The sequence below is a fragment of the Martes martes genome (genome assembly GCF_963455335.1).
Source record: "Martes martes genome assembly, chromosome: 4".
In the NCBI taxonomy this organism is placed as follows: Eukaryota; Metazoa; Chordata; class Mammalia; order Carnivora; family Mustelidae; genus Martes; species Martes martes.
In genome coordinates this window covers 107,248,202-107,274,583 of record NC_137891.1, presented here as the reverse complement: position 1 = coordinate 107,274,583, position 26,382 = coordinate 107,248,202, and the positions used below count along the sequence as shown (strand labels likewise).

Here is a 26,382-nt window from a genome sequence, read left to right as displayed (position 1 = left end):
AAGGATCACATGGAGCTCTTGTGCAAAGGATCAAGTAATAGATAGCATATGTGCAGCATTCTGCACATGGCCAAGGCTACGTACAGCCATTATAAAACTCTCAGGCGTAACTAGTTCTAGACTCCTGAAAAAAATAACTCTTATTGAAAGTCCTTCCACTTTTCGTAACTTACACATTTTGAATATTTAATAGAATATAATGCATCTATTCCAAGCAAAGAACCTTGAAAATATGAGAACGTTTGGCATAACAAAAAACCTACTTGGTAAACCACAGATCTGTAAATATGAAACTAAAGGTAATATCCTTCACAAAACAAGAAAAGTGAAGATGTAGATGAGTATGGGTAACAGAGGAGCTCCAAGCACCTGCTGCACTCAGGCTTCAAATTTAATTCTCTTTCATTCTTTATCTCTTCAGCCTTCATAGATAGGAGTTAATTCTAGGTTTTTAAGAAAATTGTATTTATTTTTTGTCTTTTGTTTTTTAATGCTATACATTTTTATTTATTTATTTTAGGTAGGCTTCACACCCAGCATGGAGCCCAACATGGGTCTTAAACTCATGATCTTTAGATCAAGACCTGAGCTGAGATCAGGAGCCAGATGCTCAAACAACTGAGCCACCTAAGTGCCCCCGTATTTGGTCTTTGAATTGGTACTAGAAGCACATAGAACAAAATTCAAAAGACAATGAATCCCACTTAACCTCACCTCCAGCCATTTTGTTCTTTTGTCTGAAGTCAATCACTAGTGCCACTTCTACATGTGTCCTTCCGAAGATGGTCTGTGAATTTACAAACACAGATATGCCTATATTCATGAAAAGCACTCTCCATAGTTTGACAACCCCCCATTAGTGAACCCCACTTTACCAAAGTAGAATTAGGAGAAAAATCCCAGCCACCCTTGCCAAAGAAATGGGGAATGTGAGTAAGGTTCATGTACTTTGATTTAGAAGAAAAGAATGTGAGGAAATCAGCTGAGCGTCTAGAGTCCATTTTTGCTGGTGTAAGCACAGCAGAGGCAATACATTCTGGGGTTAGTTTTAGCAGATTGAGTTTCCTGACCACAGTGGATGCAGCTGGTCTGGGGGCAGCTACAGCAGCCCCCTAACCAGGCCAGTTCTGTGGTATAGTTCTAGGACTTGTTCTATGAACTAATACCCCTTCTTACTTAAACATGTCTGGCAGAATCCTGTCATATGGCTCTAAGAAACTGACATAACTATTTTAACTCTTTCTTGTTATATTTCCAAAATGTGCTTATATTGCTATTTCTTCATACACCAATTTCAGAATGATCTATTGATTTCATACACGGATGATGAAAGTTCTGTGGTCTTAAACCACCTACTCATGACCATATACCTCCGCTCCTCTTGTCCTCCCAATATAGTTATGTCATAATTTTTCTTAAATCATTAGTGTTTATTATGCAAATATTATTCATAGCTGAACCAAATAATAGAAATAATTACATTCCTTTCTTTTTGTACTTTTTTGTTTTTTTCCTGAAGTGTACTTTTTTATTTGCTCAATTTTGTGTGTACCTATCACTGTATTTTTATATACTTGTCTCTTCCTCCAACCAATTTATTAAACATCACAAAATTCTATATACAAAGTGACCTGAACCATGTTTCAGAACATGGTCTTTTCTTTTTTCTTTTTCTTTATTTTTTTTAAAGATTTTATTCATTTATTTGACAGACAGAGATTATAAGTAGGCGGAGAGGCAGGCAGAGAGAGAGGAGGAAGCTGGCTCCCATGGAGCAGAGAGCCTGATGTGGGGCTTGATCCCAGGACCCTGGGATCATTACCCGAGCCGAAGGCAGAGGCTTTAAACTACTGAGCCACCCAGGCGACCATCTTTTTCTTTTTTTTTTTTAAAGAATTTTATTAATTTATTTGACAGAGAGAGAGATCACAAGTAGACAGAGAGGCAGGCAGAGAGAGAGGAAGAAGCACGCTCCCCGCTGAGCAGAGAGCCCAATGTGGGGCTCGATTCCAGGACCCTGAGATCATGACCTGAGCCAAAGGCAGAGGCCCAACCCACTGAGCCACCCAGGTGCCCCAAAACATGGTCTTCTCTTACTAATATTTTGATAGGTCAGTCCACTGAGTGTCCCAAAACAGCTTACTCTAAAATTAATAGAAAATTGCCCAATGCACCTAAACAAATGGCCTAACTGCTGGAACTTTCATACTTTTGTAAGATAATAAACATAAGCAGGATTGAACTCCTATGATAGGCTGCTGGAGAACTTCTGTGAGACGTCAAGAGGCCATTTTGTGCACTGCCACTGTGATGCCATCATGTTCCTGGATCATAATGTTCCCATTATCTGATTCTTGACAACCACAGGAATGTCAGTGGGGTGTGAGGTTAGCTTAGCTGCTTGCTGGGCTAGAAGAGATATCACCCCAGCATGCTCATCTGACAGGGCCCCATGGCAGCCCAGATCAAGTCCTTGTGAATCTGTGCACAGAACCCCAACAATGGATGGATTCTTCATTGTGTCTTCCAAGTGCTGCTCTAAAGTCATCTCCATCCTGTCTGCCATAAGCCCTAGCCTATATCTTTACACATCTGAATATCCTTGGAAAACTCAATCTCTCAGTGCATCAGTTTCTTATTGGCAAAATGTAGCTAAAAACAGGATCTCTTCATGCGCTTTTGTGAGGATTAAATGAGTTATCATACAAAAGAGTTAACATACAAAAAATAAATATATCAGTGTCTGATAGAAGTATTCAAAAAAAGGTTAGTTCTTATTACTACCCTCCAACAGTAAAGCCAAAAAAGGAGAAGATGGGAATGGAAATGATTGCCATATGATCATAGGGAGAAGGTTAGCTAACTCTGAAAGGGTTTTCTTCTGAGAAAAAGACAAAATCAAGGAGAAGGAAATTTTACAGTGAAGGCAAGGTAAATAAGTGGCTTCATTCTTCATACAAAGTTAGGTATCTCATTTTATAACGTTACACAAATTGGTTTCTCTTTTCCTTCTGTCATTGTGTGTTTGCCAGGTGCTTGGTGCCCAGGTATGCATTCTGAGGTCCCACAGGGATGTAGGTCATCAGAATCCATGGCCCTAAGTCCAATTGCAATGTTTGTGTTTAGAAAAAGCAAACAAATCTAAGAGAACACCAAGAGGAATGGCCAGGTAAGAGGGGGTATAATAGCATACTACACATATAATGTCATTCCAAAGAACTCAAAACAGGATCTCAAAGAGATATTTGCACACCCACGTTCATTGCTTCATTATTTACAATAGCCAAGAGACAGAAGCAACCAAAACTGACAGATGAATGGATAAGGGAAATGTAGTATATACATACAATGGAATACTATACTGCCTTTAAAAAGGGAAATTCTGTAACATACTAGAACATGGATAAAACTTGAGAACATTGTGCTATGTGAAATAAAACAGTCACAAAAGGACAGTCAATACTGTATATTCTACTCACATGAAATTGCTAAAGTAGTCAAAATCATAGAAACTGAAAGTAGAAAGGTGTTCATAATATGAGGAAATGTGTATAATACCATTTTGCAAGAAAGAAATGGGGATTGCCTTTTTATTCTAGTCAGGCCTTCAGTAGATTGGATAATGCCACCCGTACCGGAGAGGGCAACCTGCTTTCCTCAGTCTACAGATTCAAATGTTAATCTCATCCAGAAACAGCCTCGCAGACACACCCAGAATGTTTGGTCAATGTCTAGGTATCCCAGTCAAGTTCACACATAAAATTAACCATCACAGTAGGCATCCCTATTTAATGCACAAAAGAAACCAAAGTTTAAAGAGAGTAAGGGATGTGTCAAAGCTATCCAGCTGGGAAATTAGCTGAGCTCAATTCCAACTCAGATAGATCTGGCCTCCAGACCTTGACCATTGTGTTCTTCTGCTTCCTTTGAAAAAGAAGTTTATGGCAGTTACAGAAAATTATGTTTGTAAGTGGACACCAAAAATATGAAAGCAATTTTTAATATTGCTTAATGCATCTTCAGAAAGGCAGTGAATGGAGGTAGGGAGGAAGAGAGGTAAAAGTAGCAGGGGACTGGGATTCAGAGTACCTAGATAGCTCCATTTCCCTTTCACTCTATCCCATCATAACCTTGTTAATACATAGGCATATATTTAGAGAAAGATAATGGTTTTAAACACAAAACACTAAGATAGTTATTACTCTGTTTTATAAGGCATGATTTTTTAAAAGTTTGTTTATTTTACATAATCTCTACACCCAACATGGGGCTCAAACTTATGACCCTGAGATCAAGAGTCACATGCTCTCTTGACTGAGCCAGCCAGGCACCCCAGCATCATCTTTTACAAAGTGTATTAAAACAACAGAACTAATGATCATTTAGTCATGCTTCTTTCCATAAATTCTGACAAGACTACAGTACTATAGTAATCCTATCAAGCATACAAACATCTACCCTGTGAGACTCATTTATTCAAATAAGAACAAGAGAAAATAAAGGAATATAGGGAAAACAAGTGGAAAATAAGAGTATATATTACCTTGGGATTTTGATCTGTAATGCTCTTTTTATGACTCGCTGGTGTCTTTTAATAAAACAAACTGTCATTTGTCAGAATGGAAGGTTTTGAAGCAGAAAGACCATGTGACTAGAGTTCCAAGAAACATGAATTAAACATGCCCTCATCAGATCAGTAACTTTTTAATGTTAAGAATTCTCTTTCGGGGCACCTGTGTGGCTCAGTCATTAAACATCTGCCTTCGGCTCTGGTCATGATCCCAGGGTCCTGGAATCGAGCCCCACATCGGGCTCCCTGCTTGGCAGGAAGCCTGCTTCTCCCACTCCCACTCCCCCTGCTTGTATTCTCTCTCTTACTGTGCCTGTCTCTGTCAAATAAATAAATAAAATCTTAAAAAAAAAAAAGAATTATCTTTCAAAGATAGAATTTGAAGCCTCTTTAATTGCTTTTTGGTTATTTTAAAGACTTAAGAATATTTTAAAACTGACTTGCTTGCTGTAGAATTTTCTGGAATACTGATAAACTTTTATGTGAAAATGTTCCATTAAGGGTGTGTGTGTGTGTGTGTATATACACAAGGAAAGAGGAACTCCTAAATAATGGACAACATATTTGCCAAATATTAGGGGTCACTGTTTTCCACATTTTGATACTTAGATTACAAAGTTTCAGCTACATACTAACTTGCACCACTTGATCTGACAAACAGGGACATTTCTTCAGGAGATGATAGGGAAACACTGTTAACTTGGGTAGAAATCTCGCGAGAACTCATTTCAAATATCATGACATCTTGAGGAAACTCATGATCTATGCCCAAATCTCATGAGATCTCGGCCCAAATCTTGTGAGATTTCAGTCAAGTCCCATGAGATCTCAGTCCAGATATCAAGAGATCTTGGTGCAAATCTTGTGAGATCTCAGGCCAAATCTCATGAGAACTTGAGCACTTCCCATGAGATTTCTACACAAATTTCATGAGAAATCATTCCAAGTATCATGAGGTATCATACATTGGCACCATGCATAGGTTCTCCAATAACCAACCTAATTTTACGTGGGAAAGAAGTGGGAAGAAAAAAAAATAAAAGCAAAGCTCCATAACAGTGGAAATAAGGAAATAATAAAAAGGAATGTGGAAATAAATCCAATGGAGACAAAAAAGAAAAAAGGTCAATGAAAATAAGAGCTGCCTTTTTTGGAAAGATAAACAAAGCTGATGAACTTTTAGCTAGACTCACCAAGAAAGAGAGAAGACTCAAATACATCAGGAAAGAAAGAGAATTGATTCCTGTATCACATCAAGATCCTAGAGGAGAACACAAGCAGCAACCTCTTCAACCTTGGACACTGCAACTTCTTGCAAGACATGTCTCTAAAAGACAGGGAAACAAAAGCAAAAATGAACTACTGGGACTTCATCAAGATAAAAACTTCTGCACAGCAAAGGAAACAATGAATAAAACTAAGAGGCAACCTACAGAATGGGAGAAGATATTTGCAAATGGCATTACAGATAAAAGTCTGGTATCCAAGATCTACAAAGAACTTCTTAAACTCAACACCCCAAAACCAAAGAATCCGCTCAAGAAATGGGCAGAAGAGAGGAAGAGACACTTCTTCAAAGAAGACATCCAAATGGCCAACAGACCATGAAAACATGCTCCATATCACTTGCCAGGGAATTCAAAACCACAATGAAATACCACCTTACACCAGTTATAATGGCTAAAATTAACAAGACAGTAAACAAGTGTTGGAGAGGATGTGGAGAAAAGGGAGCCCTCTTACACTGTTGGTGGGAATGCAATCTAGTACAGTCACCCTGGAAAACAGCATGGAGTTTCCTCAAAGAGTTTAAAAAAAAAAAAAAAAGCTACCCTATGACCCAGCAATTGCACTCCTGGGTATTTACCCCAAAGATACAGATGCAGTGAAAAGAAGGGATACATGCACCCCAATGTTCATAGCAGCAATGTCCACAGGAGCTGAACTGTGGAAGGAGCTGAGATGTCCTTCAACAGAGGAATGGATAAAGATGTGGTACATACATATCATAGAATAATACTCAGCCATTAGAAGGGATGAAGACCCACCATTTGCACTGACATGGATGGAACTGGAGGGGGTTATGTTATATGAAATGAGTCAAGCAAAGAATGACAATTATCATAAGGTTTCACTCATATGTGGAACACAATGTATAGTGTGGAGGAGCACAGGGGAAGGGAGAGAAAACTGAACGGGAAGAAATCAGAGAGGGAGACAAACCATGAGAGACTCTTAATCATAGGAAACAAACTGGAAGAGAGGTAGGTTGGGGAGCGGGGAAACTGGGTGATGGGTATTAAGGAGGGGACATGTGGTGATGAGCCCTGGGTGTTATATGCAAGTAATGAATCATTGACCATTACATCAAAAACTATAACTTGGCTAATGGAATTTATATTTAAAAATGTGAAAACTTCAAAAAAAAAAAAAAGAAAAGAAAAGAAACATGCACTATTACAATGAATACCACAAAAATACAAAGGATCTTAAGAGAGTACTAGGAGCAAGTAGAGGTCAACACCTCAGACAACCTGGAAGAAATAGATAAGATCCTAACAAAAACCTAGAAAAACTGAACTGTGAAAGAAAAGAAAAATCTAAACAAACTGATCACTAGTGAAAATATTGATTCAATAATCAAATCCTCCCCAACAAACAAATGCCCAAGACCAGACAGTTTCATTGAGAAGTTCAACCAGAATAAGAATTAATACCAGCCCTTGTCAAATTGTTTAAAAGATAGGAGGCAAGGGTATATGTCCAAACTCATTTTGTGAAGGCAGCAGTGCCCTGCTACCAAAACAAGACGAAGACGCTACAAGAAAAGGAAAGGCCAATATCCCTCATGAATAGAGATGCGAAAATCCTCAACAAATTATCAGCAACATCAATTCAATAACCCATGAGGAGAATCACACAACAGGATCCCATGGGATTTATTCCAGGGATGCAAGATGATTCCACATCTGCACATCCACCAATAGCATATACCACCTTAACAAAATAAAAGATAAAAATCCGAGGATTGCTACAATAGATGAAGAAAGAACACTTGACAAGATTCGATATGCATTCATGATAAACACTCTAAGCCACCTGGGTACTGAGGAAACATACCTTAGTACCCTCAACTAAACAAAGGCCGTATATGAAAAGCCCACAGCTGATGTTATACTGGAGGGTGAAATATGATTCATCATCATATTGAAAGCCCTCACCAAACTCTTTAGACAAAAAACAAAACAAAACAAAGATATGAAATCTAAATAGGAAAAGAAAATGGTCACTAATTGCAAATGACATAATACTATATGTAGAAATCCCTGGAGTCCACACACACACACACACACACACACACACCTGTTAGAATAAACAAATTCAGTAAAGCTGCGGGGTACAATGTCAATATACAGAGACCTGTTGCATTTCTTTTTTTAAAAGAATATATTTATTTGACACAGAGAGAGAGAGAGAGAGAGATTACAAGCGGGGGCACGGCAGAGGGTCAGGGAAAAGTAGACTCCCTGCTGAGCAGGGAGCCCAATGCTGGGCTCATTCCCAGAACCCCAGAATTATGACCTGACCTGAAGGCAGATATTTAACTGACTGAGCCACCCAAGGGCCCTAACTTGTATTTCTATATACTGATGGCAAACTTTCACAAAGAGGAATAATTGAGAAAGCAATGTCATGGACAATTACATCAAGGAAAAAAAAAATCTTGGAATCAAAGTAACCAAGAATGAGAAAGACCTGGTACACTCAACACATGGTGGAATAAGGCAAAAGGAAAAACATGCATGTGTTGGTGGGTGAATATATGGGCCAAAGGTTTGGAATAGGACACAAATAAATGGAAGCATATGCCATGCTCATTAATGGGAAGAGTTAATAATGTTAACATGTACACCATACCCAAAGCAATCTACAGATGTGATGAAATCCCTATCTGAATTCCAATGGCATTATTCAAAGAAATAGAAGACTGTCCTAAAATTTGTATGGAATCACAAAAGACCCCAAATACCCAAAGCAATCTGGAGAAAGAAGAAGAGAAGAGTTCAAGATGGCAGAGGGGTAGGAGACCTTCATTTCATCTGGGAGGAATTTAGCTAGATAGCTATCAAACCACTCTGAACACCTGAAAATTCAAGCAGAAATAAAAGAATAGCTGCAACTCTACAAACAAAAAAGTGGCCACTTTCCGAAAGGTAGGAAGTACAGAAAAGTGAGTCCAAGTCGTTAGGCGGGAAGATAAACCATGGGGGGAGGGAGCCTCTGTCAGCTGGCTACCACCAAGTGCTAAGGGCAAAGAGCAAAAAAATTGGAACTTTTAAAAGTCTGCTCTGGTGAGGGATGTCACTCTGGAGGCTAAGCAGGGGGTGGAACCCTTGAAAGGACAGTGTGGGGTCAGGATCCTCGGGGTCCCAGGAAGACCCTCAAGTACTGCTTGAGGGCAGCAGAGCTCCCAGGTATCAGAGCAGGGAAGCTGGCTGCAAAGAGTGAGCCCAGGAGTGGGCTCTAAGCTGGAGGTTGCCATAAACTGTGATCCACAGCATAGTCTGGCCACTGCTCTTTGAGAAGGGGCCCAAGAAGTGGCACAATTGGAGAGAGTCCCTTTCCTCCACCAAGAGGAGTGGTACCTGAGCACGCTGCAGGAGTCTGCTGGGTTTGGAGACTCCAAACGGGGTCAGCCAGAGACAGAAATGCTTGGTCACAGGTCCGGTGAACACAGAGTGCCAACAGGGACCAGGGAAACATGAATGATTGACTGCTTTTCTATGAGGGCACACTGAGGAGTGGGGCCCTGAGCTCTCAGCTCTGGGGCCAGAGATTGGGAGGTCACCATATTCATTCTCATCCCAAAAGACTGGAATCATTCCCTGCATATTTTCAGACCACAATGCTTTGAAAATGAAACTCAATCACAAGAGGAAAGGTGGAAAGAACCCAAATACATGGAGGCTAGAGAGCATCCTACTAAAGAATGAAAGGGTCAAACAGTATCAATTCAAGATGAACTTAAAAAATTCATGGAAACACAGGAGAATGAAAACAAAACTGTTCAATATCTTTGGGATGCAGCAAAGCCAGTCCTAAGAAGAAAGTATATACCACTACAAGGCTTTCTCAATAACCAAGAAAGTCTCAAATATACAACCTAATCCTACACCTAAAGGAGCTGGAGAAAGAGCAGCATAGAAAGTCTAAACCCAGAAGGGGAAGAGAAATAATGAATATTAGAGCAGAAATCAACAAAGTAGAAACCAAAAGAATAGTAGAACAGATCAATGAAACTAGGAAGTGCTTCTTTGAAAGAATTAATAAGATTGATACACCCCTGGCCAGACTTCTCCAGAAGAAAAGAGAAAGGACCCAAATCAATAAAATCATGAATGAAGAAGGAGAGATCACACCCAACACCAAAGAACTACAAACAATTATAAGAACATAGGATGGTAACTCTATGTCAACAAATCAGGCAGTCTCGAAGAAATGGATGCATTCCCAGAAACATAGAAATGACCAAAGCTGAACTAGGAAGAAAAGGGAATCTGACAAGCCCCATAATCAGCAAGGAAATTGAAGCAGTCATCAAAAATCCCCCAGGAGGGTGCCTGGGTGGCTCAGTGGGTTGAGAGACTGCCTTGGGCTCTGGTCATGATCCCGGACTTCCAGGATCAAGTCCTGCATTGGGCTCCCAGCTCCTTGGGGAGTCTGCTTCTCCCTCTGACCTTCTCCTCTCTCATGCTCTCTCTCACTCATTCTCTCTCAAATAAATAAATAAAATCTTAAAAAAAAAAAAATCCCCCAGGAAACAAGAGCCCAGCATGAGATGGCTTCCCAGGGGGATTCTACCAAACATTTAAAGAAGATTTAATACCTATACTTTTGAAACTTAAAAAAAAAAAAAATAGAACTGGAAGGAAAACTTCCAAACCCTTTTGATGAGGCCAGCATTACATTGATCCCAAAACCAGACAAAGACCCCATCCAGAAGCACAATTACAGACCACTATCCCTGATGAATACGGATGCAAAAATTCTCACCAACATACTAGCCAATAGGATCCATGATTCACTACGAACAAGTGGGATTTATTCCTGGACTGCAAGGTTGGTTCGAAAACCGCAAATCAATCAATGGAATACACTACCTTAATAGAAGAAAGAACAAGAACCATAGGATCCTCTCAGTAGACGCAGAGAAAGCATTTGACAATTACAGCATCCTTTCTTGATCAAAACTCTTCACTGAGCAGGGATAGAGGGTACATACTTCCACATCATAAAGGCCATCTATGGGAAACCCACAATGAGTATCATTCCTAATGGGGAAAAACTGAGAGCTATTCCCTTCAGGTCAGGAACACAGCAGGGATGCCCATTCTCATCACTATTGTTCAACATAGTACTAGAATGCCTAGCCTTAGCAATCAGAAAACAAAAAGAAATAAAAGGCATCTGAATTGGCAACAAAGTAAAATTCTTACCCTTTGCAGACAATAGGATACTTTCTGTGGAAAACCCAAAAGACCCCACCCCAAAATTCCTAGAACTCTTCCAGGAATTCTGTAAAATGGCAGGACATAAAATCAATACACAGAAATCACTTTCATTTGTCTACAGCAACAATGCGACAGTAGAAAGAGAAATTAAGGAGTCCACTCAATGTATAATTACACCAAAAACCATAAGATACTTAGGAATCCATCTAACCAAAGAGGCAAAGGATCTGTACTCAGAAAACTATAGAATAGTCATGAAAGAAATGGAGGAAGACACAAAGAAATGGAAAAATGTTCCATGCTCATGGATTGGAAGAACAAATATTGTGAAGATGTCTATGCTCCCTAAAACAATCCACAGATTCAATGCAATCCCTATCAAAATACCATCCACATTTTTCACAGAACTGGAATAAATAATGCCAAAATTTTTATAGAAGCAGAGAAGACCCCGAATAGCCAAAGGGATGTTGAAAAAGAAAACCAAGGCTGGTGGCAACCCAATTGCACACTTCAAGCTCTATTACAAAGCTGTCATCATCAAGAGAGCATGGTACTGGCACAAAAACAGACACACAGATCAATGCAACAGAATAGAGAGCCCAGAAATGGACCCTCAACTCTAAGGTCAACTAATCTTTCTCAAGGAAAGAAAGAATATCCAATGGGAAAAAAAGTGTCTTCAATAAATGGTGCTGGGAACATGGGGCAGCCACACGCAGAATGAAACTGGACCATTTCCTTATACCACATACAAAAAATAGACTCCAAATGGGTGAAAGATCTCAATGTGAGACAAGAATTCATCCAAATCTCTGAGGAGAACAGAAGCAGCAGCCTCTTTGACCTCAGCCAGAGGAACTTCTTGCTAGACACATCTCCAAAGGTGAGGGAAACAAAAGCAAAAATGAACTGCTGGGATTTCATCAAGATAGAAAGCTTTTGCACAGCAAAGGAAACAGTCAACAAAACCAAAAGACAACAAACAGAAAAGAAGATACTTCCAAATGACATATCAGATAAAGGGCTAGTATCCAAAATCCAGAAAGAACTTATCGAACTCAACACCCACAGAATAATAATTCAATCAAGAAATAGGCCAAAGACATGAACAGACATTTCTCCAAAGACATCCAAATGGCCAACAGACACATTAAAAAGTGCTCAACATGGGGCACATGGGTGGCTCAGTGGGTTAAGCCTCTGCCTTCAGCTCAGGTCATGATCTCAGGGTCCTGGGATCGAGCCTCAGGTGGGGCCCTCTGCTCAATGGGGAGTCTCTCTCTGCCTGCCTCTCTGCCTGCTTGTGATCTCTGTCAAATAAATAAATAAAATCTTTTTAAAAAATGAAATCTTGCCATTTGCAATGGCATGGATAGATCTAGAGGGTATTATGCTAAGCAAAACAAGTCAACCAGAGAAGGACAATTATCACATGATCTCACTGATATGCAGCATTTAAGAAACAAGACAGAAGATCGTAGGGGAAGAGAGGAAAAAAGGAAGCAAGATGAAACCAGAGAGGGAGACAAAGCATAAGACACACTTAAACTCAGAAACAAACTGAGGGTTTCTAAAGGGGAGGGGGTGAGGGAATGGGGTGGCTGGGTGATGGGCACGGAGAGGATATGTGCTGTGGTCAGCACTATGCACTGTGTAAAATGGAAGGATCTCAAACTTGTACCCCTGAAACAGATATTATATGATCATAATTTAAAAAAGAAGTGAAATAAAAACATTTAGAATATAATTGAAACTGTGTAAAAATAAATAAATAAATAAATAAATAAATAAATAATCTCACTGATAAGAAAGGAAGAAACACAGCAAGCAAACAAGCAATTAAGCAACTTGGAGTCACCACACTCTGATTTCAAGCTAGATTACAAAGCTGTTGTCATCAAAACAGTATGGGACTGGCATAAAAACAGACACACAGGTCAATGGAACACAAGAGAAAGCTCAGAAACTGATAATCACAGTATTTTTGGCTAAGTTTATTCATTCATATATTAAAGGTATATTTAAACTTAGCTCTGATAGAATTATTAACTCTGAATGGGAATTAATAATACTGATGTCCTGTTCCAACACTTGCTTCCAATAAATTCATTTCTTTAAACATGCTGTTTTATATAAATATATATTATAAAATAAGGATGATTTAGAATCCACATTTTTAAGAGAAATTAAATGCTCTTTAATAAACCTACCATAGAAAAGGAAATATAGATATCCATCATCACAACTGCGAACATCACAAAAGACAATCAGACACAATCTGGTGTCTAATGGAAGAACAGAACACTACTTAAGTAGTTCTGCCTAAATGTTCAACCTGTTGAAAGCTATAGATCCAGCTACTCATTTACAAAAACACAGATGACAGAGAAAAGTCCTACCAAAGAGTATGAAGACATCATCAATGAAGTCCACAGTGCATATATTCTGACAGGAAAAATATTTTCCCAACAAACGGTAAAACAAGAAAGAAAGAAAGGAAGGAAGGAAGGAAGGAAGGAAGGAAGGAAGGAAGGAAGGAAGGTGGAGGGAGGAAAGGAAAGGAAAGGAAAAAAGTAAAGAAAAAAGAAAGGAAAGAAAGAAATCTCATAAACTAACCCACACATGTGTGGTCTTAACTTACGACACAGCAGAAAATATACCATGGGGAAAGGACTGTCTCTTCAGTGAATGGTACTGGGAAGTCTGGACACTAAATGCAGAAGAATGTGACTGGATCACTTTCTTACATCGCACATACAAATTCTGAATGGATGATGAATGACTTGAACATAAGAACTGAATCCATAAACCTCCAAAAAGAAAACAAGGGTAGTAAGTTTCTCGATATTTGTTTTGGTGAAGAGTCTTTTACATCACACACCAAAAGCAAAGGCAACAAAAGCAAAAATAAATAAGTGGAATGACACCAAACTGAAGTTTCTGCATGGCCAAAGAACCCATCAAACCCTTAAAAGGCAATCTACCCAATGAGAAAAAATATCTGCACATCATATGTGTGAGAAGAGTCTAATATCCAAAATACACAAAACACTCCTTCAAATCCAAACAAAAACTGAATAAAAACTGGGGAGAATATGTGAGTAGATACTTTCCAAAGATGGCATACAGGTGGCCAACAGACACAGAAAAAGTTGTTCAACACCACTAATTGTCGTCAGGGAAACATACGTTAAAACTGCAATCAGCTATCACCTCACAACCGTGGGAATGGCAATCCAGAGACAGTGTCCAGTACGGACACCAGGTGTGGTCAAGGGTGTGTACACAAGGGGACCTTGTGTGCTGTTGGTGGGAATGGAAATTGGTGCAGCCACTGTGACAAACACTATGGAGGTTCTCGGAAAAAAAAATTAATACAACTACCACATGACCCAGTAATTGCTCTACTGAGTATTTCTTTGGAAAACACAAAAACACTCCCTCAAAAAGAGGCGATACACTCCCATGTTCACGGCAGCATTATTCACAATAACCAGACATGGAAACAATGACCTTGGGAGCATTATGCTAAGTAACTCAGACTCAGAAAGACAAACACCAAAGGCTTTCATGGACATTCCACATGGAACCAAAACAATACTGAATGCATAGATACTGAGAGCAGATTGGTGGTTGCCAGATTCAGAGAAGGGAGGAAAGGGGTAAAGGTGGCCAAAGGTGCCGTGTTTGAGTGATAAAATCTGCAAGCCATGGAATATTCTGTGCTGCATGGAGACGAAAGCTAACCCTGCAGGATGGGGTACAGGCTTCCCCCGCTGTTTGAAAGTACAGTGTTCCTGCTCTCACAACAGAAATGAGTAACTAAAAGAAATTACCTAACTAAAATGATGTAACTAAAAAAAGAAATTACCATTCATTTCTACAGAAAAATTAGTGAGCATGCTCAGACACCAAAAGTTCCTTCTCTTTGGCTCTTCTTAGGCCTCAGGACACAACATCCTAACAGATGCCCAAAATAAATGGAGATAAAGCACAGCAGATGCTCACAGACATGATTCAAAGTGCCAGTGGCTGGATGCAGAGAGCAGTGCCCAGAAAGGAGCTGGTTGGGTGCACGCTGCCTCTGTGGTGGTTCCCCACAAAACAGATGCTGAACGTGATGCCCACTTTCTGACTTTTTTCATAAGAGGGAAATCCTCTTCAAGTTTCTTCCTGCTACTGGAGCTGGGTAATAACATAGACCTTTCCAAAAAGTCAAGTGTCTTACCATGAACTTTGAGAAAAATGGGGGAGACTTGTACTTCAAAGTTGCTGAGGGGGTAGAAGTTCACAGCAGAGCCACTGTGAAAGGCACCTTACTCAGCAGGTGGAACAGACTATCTCTTACCCCCAGAAACCTCCTCTTTCACCTCCCTCAGGACAATCAACAAGAGCTGGGAGTTACCTCAATTCCTCCTTTCTGCCATTCCCAATCTTGAACCCATTGGCAAATCCTCTGAGCTCCATCTTCAATAGGTACCCAGGATAGGACTAACCCTTCCTTCCAAGGCCACCTCTCTGGTCCACACTGGAGCTCATCTCTTGCCTGAGTTCCTGGAAACGCTTCATCATTGACCTCCCTTGCCCATCCTCAACACTTTATCATCTGTTCTCAACACTGTAGCCAGGATGGCCCAGTGAAACAGGGTCTCATGGGGTCACAGCCCTGCAATGACTTTCTGTCACCTTCCTGAAGTCATGTCCTAAGCTATCTCCTATGGCCACAAGGCCTTCTTGCTGCTCCTGGACATACTCCTGTATGGACAGTATGCTCCTGTCCCAGAGCCTTTGCATATGCTTTCCCTTCCATTTAGAAGGCTCTTGATGTGAGATCATTCACCTTCTTTAGAACTTGACTCAAGCATTAACTTCCTAGTGAAGACCCACCTGGCCCCTATGCGAATAGCAAGCACCACTGCCACCCCACCCCCCTCAGCACCCCAGGCCTCTCTCCTGCTTTCTATTTCCAGAGAAGTTATCACAGTCACCAGGCTATCTTGACAAGGGGGGAAACAGAGCCCTATTCTTTTTTTTTTTTTTTTAAGATTTTATTTATTTATTTGAGAGAGAGACAGTGAGAGAGAGCATGAGCGAGGAGAAGGTGAGAGGGAGAAGCAGACTCCCTGTGGAGTTGGGAGCCCAATGTGGGACTCGATCCCAGGACTCCGGGATCATGACCTGAGCCGGAGGCAGTCGCCCAACCACTGAGCCACCCAGGCGCCCCAGAGCCCTATTCTGATGGTTTCACCATGGACTCCCTCTGATTTCCCAGTCCAGAGCCCTGGGGGAAAAGGTGACCAGAGCTCTTGCACAGCCAGGATGCCTGGGACAATGGGTCCACCTATGGCACCCTGAAGACCATCAGGAAAATGAGCCATAAGAGGAATCTGGTTGCACATGAATCCTGAAACTAGACACCTTCCTCGATTCCAGGTGAGCACACACACATTCTCCCCTTGCCGGATGTGCTCATCTGAGAAAGCTGAGCAGAGAAGCATCACAGGGTCCAAACCTTCCTCTGGCCATGGTCCTGGGAAACAGACGTCTCTCCTCCCTGCACCAGCCACCTGTGATTGATGTCTGGCATCCTCCTGTGCTGGGGCAGAATGGTGCACCTCTCCCTCTTTCCTGGGATGTCATCACAAATCAGGCTTTGCTGCACACTTTTCAGGAAGGAACCTGCAGCAGCAGCAACAGCAGCAGCAACAGCAGCAGCAGCAGCAACAGCAATAGCAGCAGCAGCAGCAACAGCAGCAGCAGCAGCAGCAGCAGCAATAGCAGCAACAACAGCAGCAACAGCAGCAACAGCAGCAGCAACAGCAGCAGCAGCAGCAACAGCAATAGCAGCAGCAGCAGCAACAGCAACAGCAGCAGCAGCAATAGCAGCAACAACAGCAGCAACAGCAGCAACAGCAGCAGCAACAGCAGCAGCAACAGCAGCAACAGCAGCAGCAACAGCAGCAGCAGCAGCAATAGCAGCAGCAACAGCAGCAGCAGCAGCAACAGCAGCAGCAACAGCAGCAGCAGCAGCAGCAGCAACAGCAGCAGCAACAGCAGCAGCAGCAACAGCAGCAGCAACAGCAGCAGCAGCAACAGCAGCAGCAGCAACAGCAGCAGCAACAGCAGCAGCAACAGCAGCAGCAACAGCAGCAGCAGCAACAGCAGCAGCAGCAGCAGGCCACCCAGGATCGGTCTGTCTCACAGGTCAGGCCCCATGTCGAACTAGAGCTTCAAGGAGACTGGTGTGCCATGTGGCCTTGGAACCTCATGGCAGAAGCTGAGATTTCAGTTCCAAATGAAAACTGGCCTCTCCCACACAGCACAGCAAAGTGGAGGATTTCTCAGGGCTGTGGTTCTGGAAGAAGTGGTTCTGCTGGCTGAATTCACAGGCACAGACAGAGGATACCTGCGGTGCCTCAGTCCGAGGAATCAAGGGGCACACTGGGCAAGAAGCCATAATGCTGCCTGTGGGTTGCTTCCCACCAAGCCCCCTGCTGAGATGAGGGCTGGAGAACCAAACAGGAAGCAAGTTTCCTATCACATCTGCAGCTGGAGGGCTGGCTGGGAATCAGAGCCCTGTCCATGGAGCAAGCTGACCTGTGCATCAAGAGTGAAGGCCTACAGCCATGGCCGGCCTCACAGTCTCCCAGCTATCCGATCTGACTGCCCTGCCAGGCTCACATCTGCTGACACGGTGACTCCTAAGACCCAGAAACTGCTTTCCAGCCCAGCTCAATGCTGCTCACAGAGAAGCCAACTCCAGTCTCAGAAACGTGTTCATCGTTAGCTCTGGAATTCCCTGGGTTTGTGTACACTGGTCCACCCAGGTGTCCCTTCCAGATCCTTCCTCCAGTGCCCTAGGGTTTCGAGCCACCTTCTAGCTGCCCTTCAAAAGTCAGGAATGGGTCTGTTGAGGAGACCAGCTGAGCGACTCTGTGTGCAGGAAACTCGGACCACATCCTCCCTGAACACCAACGCTTCTGAGTCCAAGCTTCAAACCCTCACTCCCTGGGCATGGAGCACCACGTCAGCATGAACGCTGCTCTTTCAAATCTCTTGTCTCCCATTCCATCAAATCAGACACCAAGCTCCAGTCACCACTCTATTTTCCCTTCAGAGAAGTAAGGAAAATGATAGAATAGAACACGACGTGGGCACACGTATTCTATCCAAATAGAATTCCATGTTCTTTCTCATACGGGCAGCCCGACATTGCCCATACTAATGAGAGGCACACAAGTTCAGTCCTCATATATATAGTTGACCTTGTGTTTTTCCTTTGGATATCTGTATCTCGAAGTCAGTGTCTAGACTGCTTTCTTAAAATACAAGAATAATAATGACATGGTCACGTAAAGGTCTGGTTCTCCATAACCAGACAACATGACTCTGGTTCAGAGAAGGATGAAGACACAACCTCTTCCCAGGAAGCAAAGCCCACACCCTCAGGGATCCTGACACACCTCACGGGAGATGAGCTCCTTTGCTCCATGGAGCTGTCCGAGTGCAAAGGGTGCAGGCGCCCTCCAGGGTTCATTTTCTGTTCTTTATCAATTCCCCAGTTCAAGTCACAAGTGATTCACTGGGTCAAGTTTCAGAGTCCAGGATGGGCCACCAGGTGAGCAGCCACACACACACACTGCCTTCCCCGCCTCACTAGGAAAGGCTAACAGGGGCTTGTGTTCCATTGGGATTGCAATGAGCCACTCCCCAGGCTCCTAAACAACTTATACTCCTCCATTTCTCCCCCTCACAAAGCGCACTGCACCCTGTTACAGCTCTGAGGCTGTGCTTTACTTCAAAAACTAATTTTAAAAAAATGTATGTATTATTTGACAGAGAGAGATACACCAAGAAAGAGAACACAAGCAGAGGGAGTGGGAGAGGGAGAAGCAGGCTTCCCGCTGAGCAGGGAGCCCAATGTGGGGCTTGATCTCAGGACCCTGGGATCATGACCTGAGCCAAAGGCAGATGCTTAACCGACTGAGCCACCCAGGCGCCCCTAAAAAATAATTTCTAATATGAGAAAGTGTTCACGGAAGAGAAAAACATGAACCCCCACCAAGGATTCTTTGACTATTTCAGAAGCCTGTTTTCCCATTTTTAAATTAAAACAGGAAAGAAAAACACACAAACTGCCCCTTCCACTGGCAGGTCTGATTCACTTCAGTGATTAAAAGGAGAGCAGGAAATACAAGAGGAACACATGTCCTGATGTCATTTCCACTACCTAATTTTTGAAACTCCACACACACTCAAAGAAAGAAGCCCAACCCAATGTCTTGGCCTGGCAACGCGGAGAAGTCTGAACTGGAATGACAGGGACAGACAAGGAGCTCATGTGTATTGGCTGAGGCCGGTGGCACAGAAGAAGGGGCTCTGCCAGCTCACCACCTGGGCCTCCTCTGTCCTCAGCCAGGAACCTGGTCACAGCCCTGACCTGTCACAACTGTCACACGGGAGACACATGGCCACCCCCGGAGCCAGCCCTGCCCACACCCTCCTGCAGAATGCACTCTGCTCTCCTCAGGGACCCCTCTCAGCTCTACCCAGACCTGGAACTCCCCTGTCTGCTGCAGTGCTCCAGGACCCCCCGCCCCTTCCAAAATTACACTGGCCCAAGGCTTTCATGAGAAAGGCAGAAGGCTACTTCCTGAATGGTTAACACCTCCTCTCCTCTTCTGTCATATTTCTCTGCACTTACATTCCTACCTGGGCAAACTGTAAGTAACATATCAATGGAACATGAACGTGCTCTGAGATCTGAACTTTCACTGCAGCTTTCCAAGGACTCCTTATGCAGTAAGACACTAGCGTATCCTGCCACAGTGTTTGAAACCTATCATCTACAGAATAGGAGAGCGAAAATCACTCCATTTTTACCTCACTCTTCATGAAGCAGAACATGGTCTTTTTCTTTTCTTCATTGACTTAAGTTCTAGTTCGTTCCCCTGCAGTGTTCATTCCTTTGCTTCAGGGATAGGATTTCGTGATTCCTCACCTGCCATAGAACACCCAGAGCTCATCACAACCAGTGCCCTCCCTATTAGCCATCACCCATTTAACCCTTTCCCCTCACGTACCTGCCCGCCAGCAACCCTCGGTTTGTGCTCTAAGGTGGAGCCTGTTTCCTCATTTGTCTATCTTCCTCCCCCCACTATGTTTATCTTTGCTCCTTTTGAAATCCCAGAGGAGTGAAGTCAGTGGGTATTTGTCTTTCCTTACAGATTTTGCTTAGCTTAATCCATTCTAGATGCATCTGCATGCTTGCAGATGTAAGAATTCATTTTTTGTGAAGCTGGGGCCTATTCCATTGTGTATCGATCTCCCACATCTTCTTTCTCCATTCATCAGTCAATGGACATTGGGACTCCCTCCATCGTTTCGCTATGGTTGTTCATGCTGCTATAAACATCACGGCGCTTGTACCCCACTGAATGTGCATTTTTGTGTCCTTTGGGTAAATACCTAGAAGTGCAATTGTTGGATCCTAGGGTTGTTCCATTTTTAGCTTTTGGAGGTACCACTATGCTCTTTTCCAGAGTGGCTGCAACAGGCTGCATGCCCAGCGACAGTGCAGGAGGGCTCCGCTTTAAGCAGAACATTCCCTGCCAGCAATTTCCTAAGAAGGAAATGGAAAACCTGTGGGATAACCTGACTCACCCAGTGCCAGGCAAGCAGTTCCAGAAATTCACCCCAGGGTTCCTGATGCCAAGCCCCTTGAAGCCACCAGCATGCCTCTATCTGGGAGAATTCCCAAAGACTCTCCTTCTGACTTCCTCATCAGTGAAACTGCAGAGAAAACATGGCATGTCCAACTATCTAGATGATCCATTTAGTGAAACTAGAAAATCAAGCTTCCCTTTTAAATCATCCAAGTCTCCTTGGAGTCATTTTGAAATTTCCCTCTGCCCTCATTGTAACACTTTGGATGAAAAGACTAATCAATTATGAAACATCACCTTTGACAAAGGACAAGACAGAATGGAAGTCTCTGACTGCAAAAAGCCACCTAACTCCAGATGCTGGCCACTCCACCACAAGCTAGGCCCAGGTGAATAAAGACTGCTAGATGAAGGAACACATTCTAAGTTAAAAACACACACAGAGTAAATCTCATCTTCCCTTTTTAATCAAAGTGATTGCCTAGGAAAGAGATGTTCCAAATAACTTTGTAAGCAATAAATGAACAGAGAAAATGGGATCCCCTGCCATGTTCTACCTGCAGGGAAACTAAGGAACTCTTGCACCCACTCTAGATTGTTGCCAGCTGCTTCAGTTTGACTTTCTGGCTCCAGTAGAGACAAGAGAAAAGCCTAGGAGGTCTGGGGTTAAAGAGAAGTTTTATCTCCTGTCCTGACATGGATGTGACATTGCACCCAATGTACCTGCTGCTTTCTCCGAATGCTGATGTTCTGCGACAAGCTGCAGGACTGACTCAGGCGCTGATTTCAAAACTTTGGGTCTCATGGAGCCAGAGTAAAGCATTGTCAGGTGGGGATAAGAAGGCTTCTCCAACCTACAGCCTGCACACCTGCTCCAGTTCCAGGGAGAAGGGGAGACACATGCTTGTTTCTTAAGTAGTAATTAGCTTCATTCTAAAGACCAATGCCATTGTCCTTTTTGGAGAAGTGAAGTTTCTCTTCCAAAAACACTCTCAACTCATCTGTTCCAAAAGCAGCATGAGTCTGGTCTGGTTTCCTCCAGGCTCCAGACCCGCACCAGCAGGCCCCTCCTGCACCATCCTGACAGCACATTACCACCAAACCCGGGGACACGGGGCATCAATGCTGAGTTGGTAGACGGCTCTAGGGGTTATTACCACCACTCTTGAGCCTGGAGAAAGACTATACAGGTCACCACTGTCTCCTATAGAAACAAGTTGCAGTGTGCCTCCTCTCACGGTCTCTCACCCAGCACCTCACCACTGCCCTCAGTGCTGGCGACAAGCCACAGGGACTCATCTTCCAGCACGTTTCACACTGCAGCTCGCCACTGCCTCCAGTGGTGGCAAACAGCATTGCAATGCCTTCCAGTGACTCGCACCACAGCTCACCACTCCCTCCTGCGACATGAACCTGCCTGCTGGGCCTTCCAGTGTATCCCAATGCAGCTCCCATCTGCCTCCACTGGTCTCAAGCCGCACTGGTACGTCTTCCATCATCACTCAGACTGCAACTCAGCACTGCCACCAGTGACAGAAATCCGCACTGCCTCTCCTTCCCACACTGCACTATCTGCTCACTGCATCCACTGTCAGGAGGCTCCAGCAGCATGTCTTCCAGCATCTCGCCACTGCAGCTCAGCACTGTCTCCCCTGGCGGCAACCTGAACTGCCCCATCTTTCACTATTTTCTTGCACTGGAGTTCAGCACTGCCTCCAGTGGTGGAAAGCTGAATTATGAGAGCTGCTTGATGGCATGGCAGTGCCATCAGTCACTGGAGGCAGTGCTGAGCTGCATTGTGAGAGCTGCTGGAAGACATGCCAGTGCAGCTTGCAGCCAAATCTCTTGAGAACTCACGCAATTCTCAGGAGATTTCTACCCAAATTGTGAATTTCACGATTTGGGTAGAAATCTCTTGAGAACTCATTTCAAATATCTTAGAACTCAGGGAAATCACATGATCTCAATCCAAATCTCATGAGATCATGGTCCAACTCTCGAGAGATCTCTGTTCAAATCTCGAGAGAACTTGGGAATTTCTTTTGAGCTGTCTATCCAAATCTCATGGGAACTCATTTAAAATATTGTGGGAACTCAGGGAAATCACATAATCTCAATCCAAATCTCATGAGATCATGGTCCAAGTCTTTTGAGAACTCCGGAACTTCTTAGGACATTTCTACTCAAATCTCCTGAGAACTTATTTCTAAGCTCGTGAGATCTCACTCTAAATCTCGTGAGGACTCACGCATTTCTCATGAGATTTTTACCCAAAGATTGTGAGAACTCATTCCAAATATTGTGAGATGTCAGGGAAATTTCCTGAGATCTCAATCCAAATCTTGTGAGTGCTCAGTCCAAATGTCATGAGAAATTATTCCAAATCTTATGAGAAATAATGAGAATTTATAATATAAATTATAATATAAATTATAATATAATATATAATATACTATATATATATTATATATAGTATATTATATTATAATATAATATAATATAAATAATGAGAAATTATTCCAAATCCAAATCTCCAGAGAACTCTGGCAATTCTAATGAGATATCTACCCAAAAGACACCAAATACCTTTCCCTTGGAGCCAAAGTTCTCAGATTCTAGGTGGTCTCAAATGACTTTGGATACCTGACCCTACAGTTTCATTCTCTAATAACTTAAATATCTAAGTCACTAAATTGAGAAAAATATTTAATTTTAGCCAATTATTTTTTCTATTATTAAATATGTGTTTTATAACCAAAAGTTAGTATATTTAACTAGGACTGAAAACTGCACAATCTTTTTTTTTGCACTGGTTTCATTTCTCATATCCATATAATTTCCCTAAACCAATCAACAGTGGAGACACAAGAATTAGTGTATGAAAATTATTTATTCTATAGCCTACTGGGAAGGGGCCAGAAATTATAAGGTCTTTAGAAATGACTGCAAAATCTTTGTTTGAGAAAAGCATGCTGTGAGTCTAAGTAATCAACATGTTATTTAGCAAACAAAATACAAGTGAACAAAGCATAATTCCTCGTAGGAATACATTGGTGCCATATTTTTTTCCACTAGTTTTTACATGATACATAAAACCTCAGCAGCAATAATCAGAATATTATGTAACTTTCTAGGGCAATTTAAATCTCAAGTGAGGGCGCCTGGGTGGCTCAGTGGTTTAAAGCCTCTTCCTTCCGCTCAGGTCATGATCCCAGGGTCCTGGAATCAAGCCCCACATTGGGCTCTCTGCTCCACAGGGAGCCTTCTTCTTCCTCTCTCTCTGCCTGCCTCTCCACCTACTTGTAATCTCTGTCAAATAAATAAATAAAATCTTTAAAAATAAATAAGTAAATAAATAAATAAATCTCAAGTGAGAGGACCACAGAATAAAAGCCAATACAGTCTTGTTTCAAAAGGGAAAAAAAAAATAGGGCCACCTGGCTGGCTCAGTCAGTACAGCATGCAACTCTTGATCTTGGGGTCATGAGTTCGAGCCCCAGGCTGGGTGAAGAGATTACTTAAAGGAAAAGAAATTAAAAGGAAAAAGAAAAAAAGAAAACAAAGAACAATACCAAATAATGACAGAAAAGTTGCATTGGCTTTCTATATTCGAATGAGGTATTTGGTGCCACATAACAAAAAGATATGCTCCTTCTTTCATTTTTGTGCACTATTTTTTAGTTCTACAGAAATAAAAGCTACACCCAATTTTAAACTCTGTAACTGGATAATTCAACATGAATTACATAATATTTTGTTTCTAGGATACTGACCCAACTTTTGAGGATACGTTGTAGACATTTTAAGAGGCAACTACAAAGATTGTTTTTTCACATTTCCACAAATGTGAAAAATTACTAAACCTATAATATCTAGTAAAGATAGAAGCTGTGAGACATTTTAATGCGTGTATGCATGCACGTATGTATTTATTTTCATTTTAATGTATTTATAAATTACAAACCAAAAAAAATCTTTCAGAATTAGCATGTATTACATTTATATATCAATATTTTAAATTTTCACAAACTTATTAGAGAAACTACTTCAGTAAATGACCATAGTGGTTTTAAAAAATTATGCCATTCCTGTCAGTTTGTCCTGCTCTGCCCAAGCAACATGTGAACCAAGGGGGCCCTTCTACTCTTGTGCCAGAAACACAATGGGACCAAAGCCAGGTTCTTGTGCAATGTGTGGTTTAAAGAGTTATTAGTGTGGCAACTTAGCTCATGGACTCCTCTATGTTATATTTGCATAACTAATGCCTCAAACTGTTAGTCATTCTGATTTATATTCATCCCTGCAGTTTCCATTAACTTAATTACACCTGCCATCAGCTTACTTGCCTTTGTTACTGCAGTTTGAACCCTGGCTTCATTTCTCCAGGAAACGAATTTACTAGGTTTTTTCCAGATCACTGCATTCTTGCAACTTCTGTTCAGACTTTATAAACCTTGATATTTTTAGCTATCCTTTTAACCACATTTTTAGAACTATTTAACCCATGTTTGAACTTATCAAGGAACTCTCTGCAGCAAACGTCAAGTTCCATAGCTTACCACAAGTTTAACACGACCGGAAGGCTCCTCTGGAAATGCTGGTGAGTGGAGGCACTGGGGCTGCCAATTGGAGGGGACTTGGGCTCCTCTTCAGCCTGGGATAAGCATGAATCCTTCTTTGACCGTCCCGACTTTGCCCCCTATCCAGGGTAATTCTTGATTTCACACCTGTTCTCATTTCTTCTCTCCTGTCTCTTGTCAAGGCCCAGAACAGCTGTTCCCAATGCTTTGTGTTGTAACATTCCACGTGATACTCAGTAGGAGCCTGATATAGACGGCCTCTGTAACACAACTTCAATTACTCTTGTCATGCTTCGCTTTTGTGGCTCTCGTCTGGACTGTCTCCAAATTCTCCTGCTCAGTTTTAGCAAGCTGGCCTAGAGTTCTCTCACAAGGGTCTGACTAGCACATGAACTAGCTCGTGGTCAAAACCCTCCTGCTCAGGACTGGAACTGCCTCATCATGAATTCCTTTCCATTTCATTCTGAGCTTGCAAAGGTCAGGGGTTCACGCTACCTTCAGTGTTTGCCTAAATGGTGATTGCCTTCTGGAACACAAAAGTGCTGTGGTTATTTTGTGGGGATAACAATGATAACATGAGGCATCTCAGGGTTTGGTGTAAATAATTCAGAGTTGACCTGGTTTCTCTGATGAGATAGCATTGAAACACGTGGTAACCTTGAGATCCTGAAGAGTGAAAATGAGTGCCTAGAGCTCAGGAGAGAGGTGGATCCAGAGAGAGGAATTTAGGCCACACCTGGGAGAAAGACGTGGCCAAACTTTTGCCAAGCATACCGATTACAGGTGAGCAGTAGGGAAGGAAGCCAGACCGCAAGGAGTTCAAGACCACCCAGTCAAGAAGGTAGGCAAAGGCAGGAAGGGTAGGATAGTTCATTCCTGCAGTGGCAAGTAAAGGTAACAATGTGAGAAAGGAAGGTTTGGAGCTTTCTTTTAGGTAGAGGGAAATTAGTTTTACTGAAGTACAGAGTTTCTAGGGGCAAGAGATTATTTAAAAAGAACAGTTCTATTTATTAGGGCAGCACTATTCACTAGAATTTTCTATGGTGATGGAA

The 26,382-nt window shown here is 42.3% G+C and overlaps 1 protein-coding gene and 1 pseudogene across 3 annotated transcripts in view; both read right to left on the bottom strand.

The window, feature by feature from the left end:
- Window positions 1-25,768, bottom strand: part of LRRC39 (leucine rich repeat containing 39) — a 47,992-nt gene extending 22,224 nt beyond the window's left edge. The window contains exons 1-3 of one of the 2 annotated variants that reach the window (XM_080801156.1): window positions 25,310-25,509; window positions 19,969-20,086; window positions 715-787 (exon numbers count right to left, since the gene is read on the bottom strand). The gene's annotated coding sequence lies outside the window, so the exon portion shown is untranslated. Of the gene's footprint in view, window positions 1-714; window positions 788-19,968; window positions 20,087-25,309 lie in introns of both variants that reach the window. The other variant, XM_080801155.1, reaches the window with a different exon arrangement.
- Window positions 2,280-2,554, bottom strand: LOC308341101 (ragulator complex protein LAMTOR5-like; annotated as a pseudogene). The gene has a single exon. The product of its transcript is annotated as a ragulator complex protein LAMTOR5-like (transcript).
- Window positions 25,769-26,382: the final 614 nt, after the last annotated feature.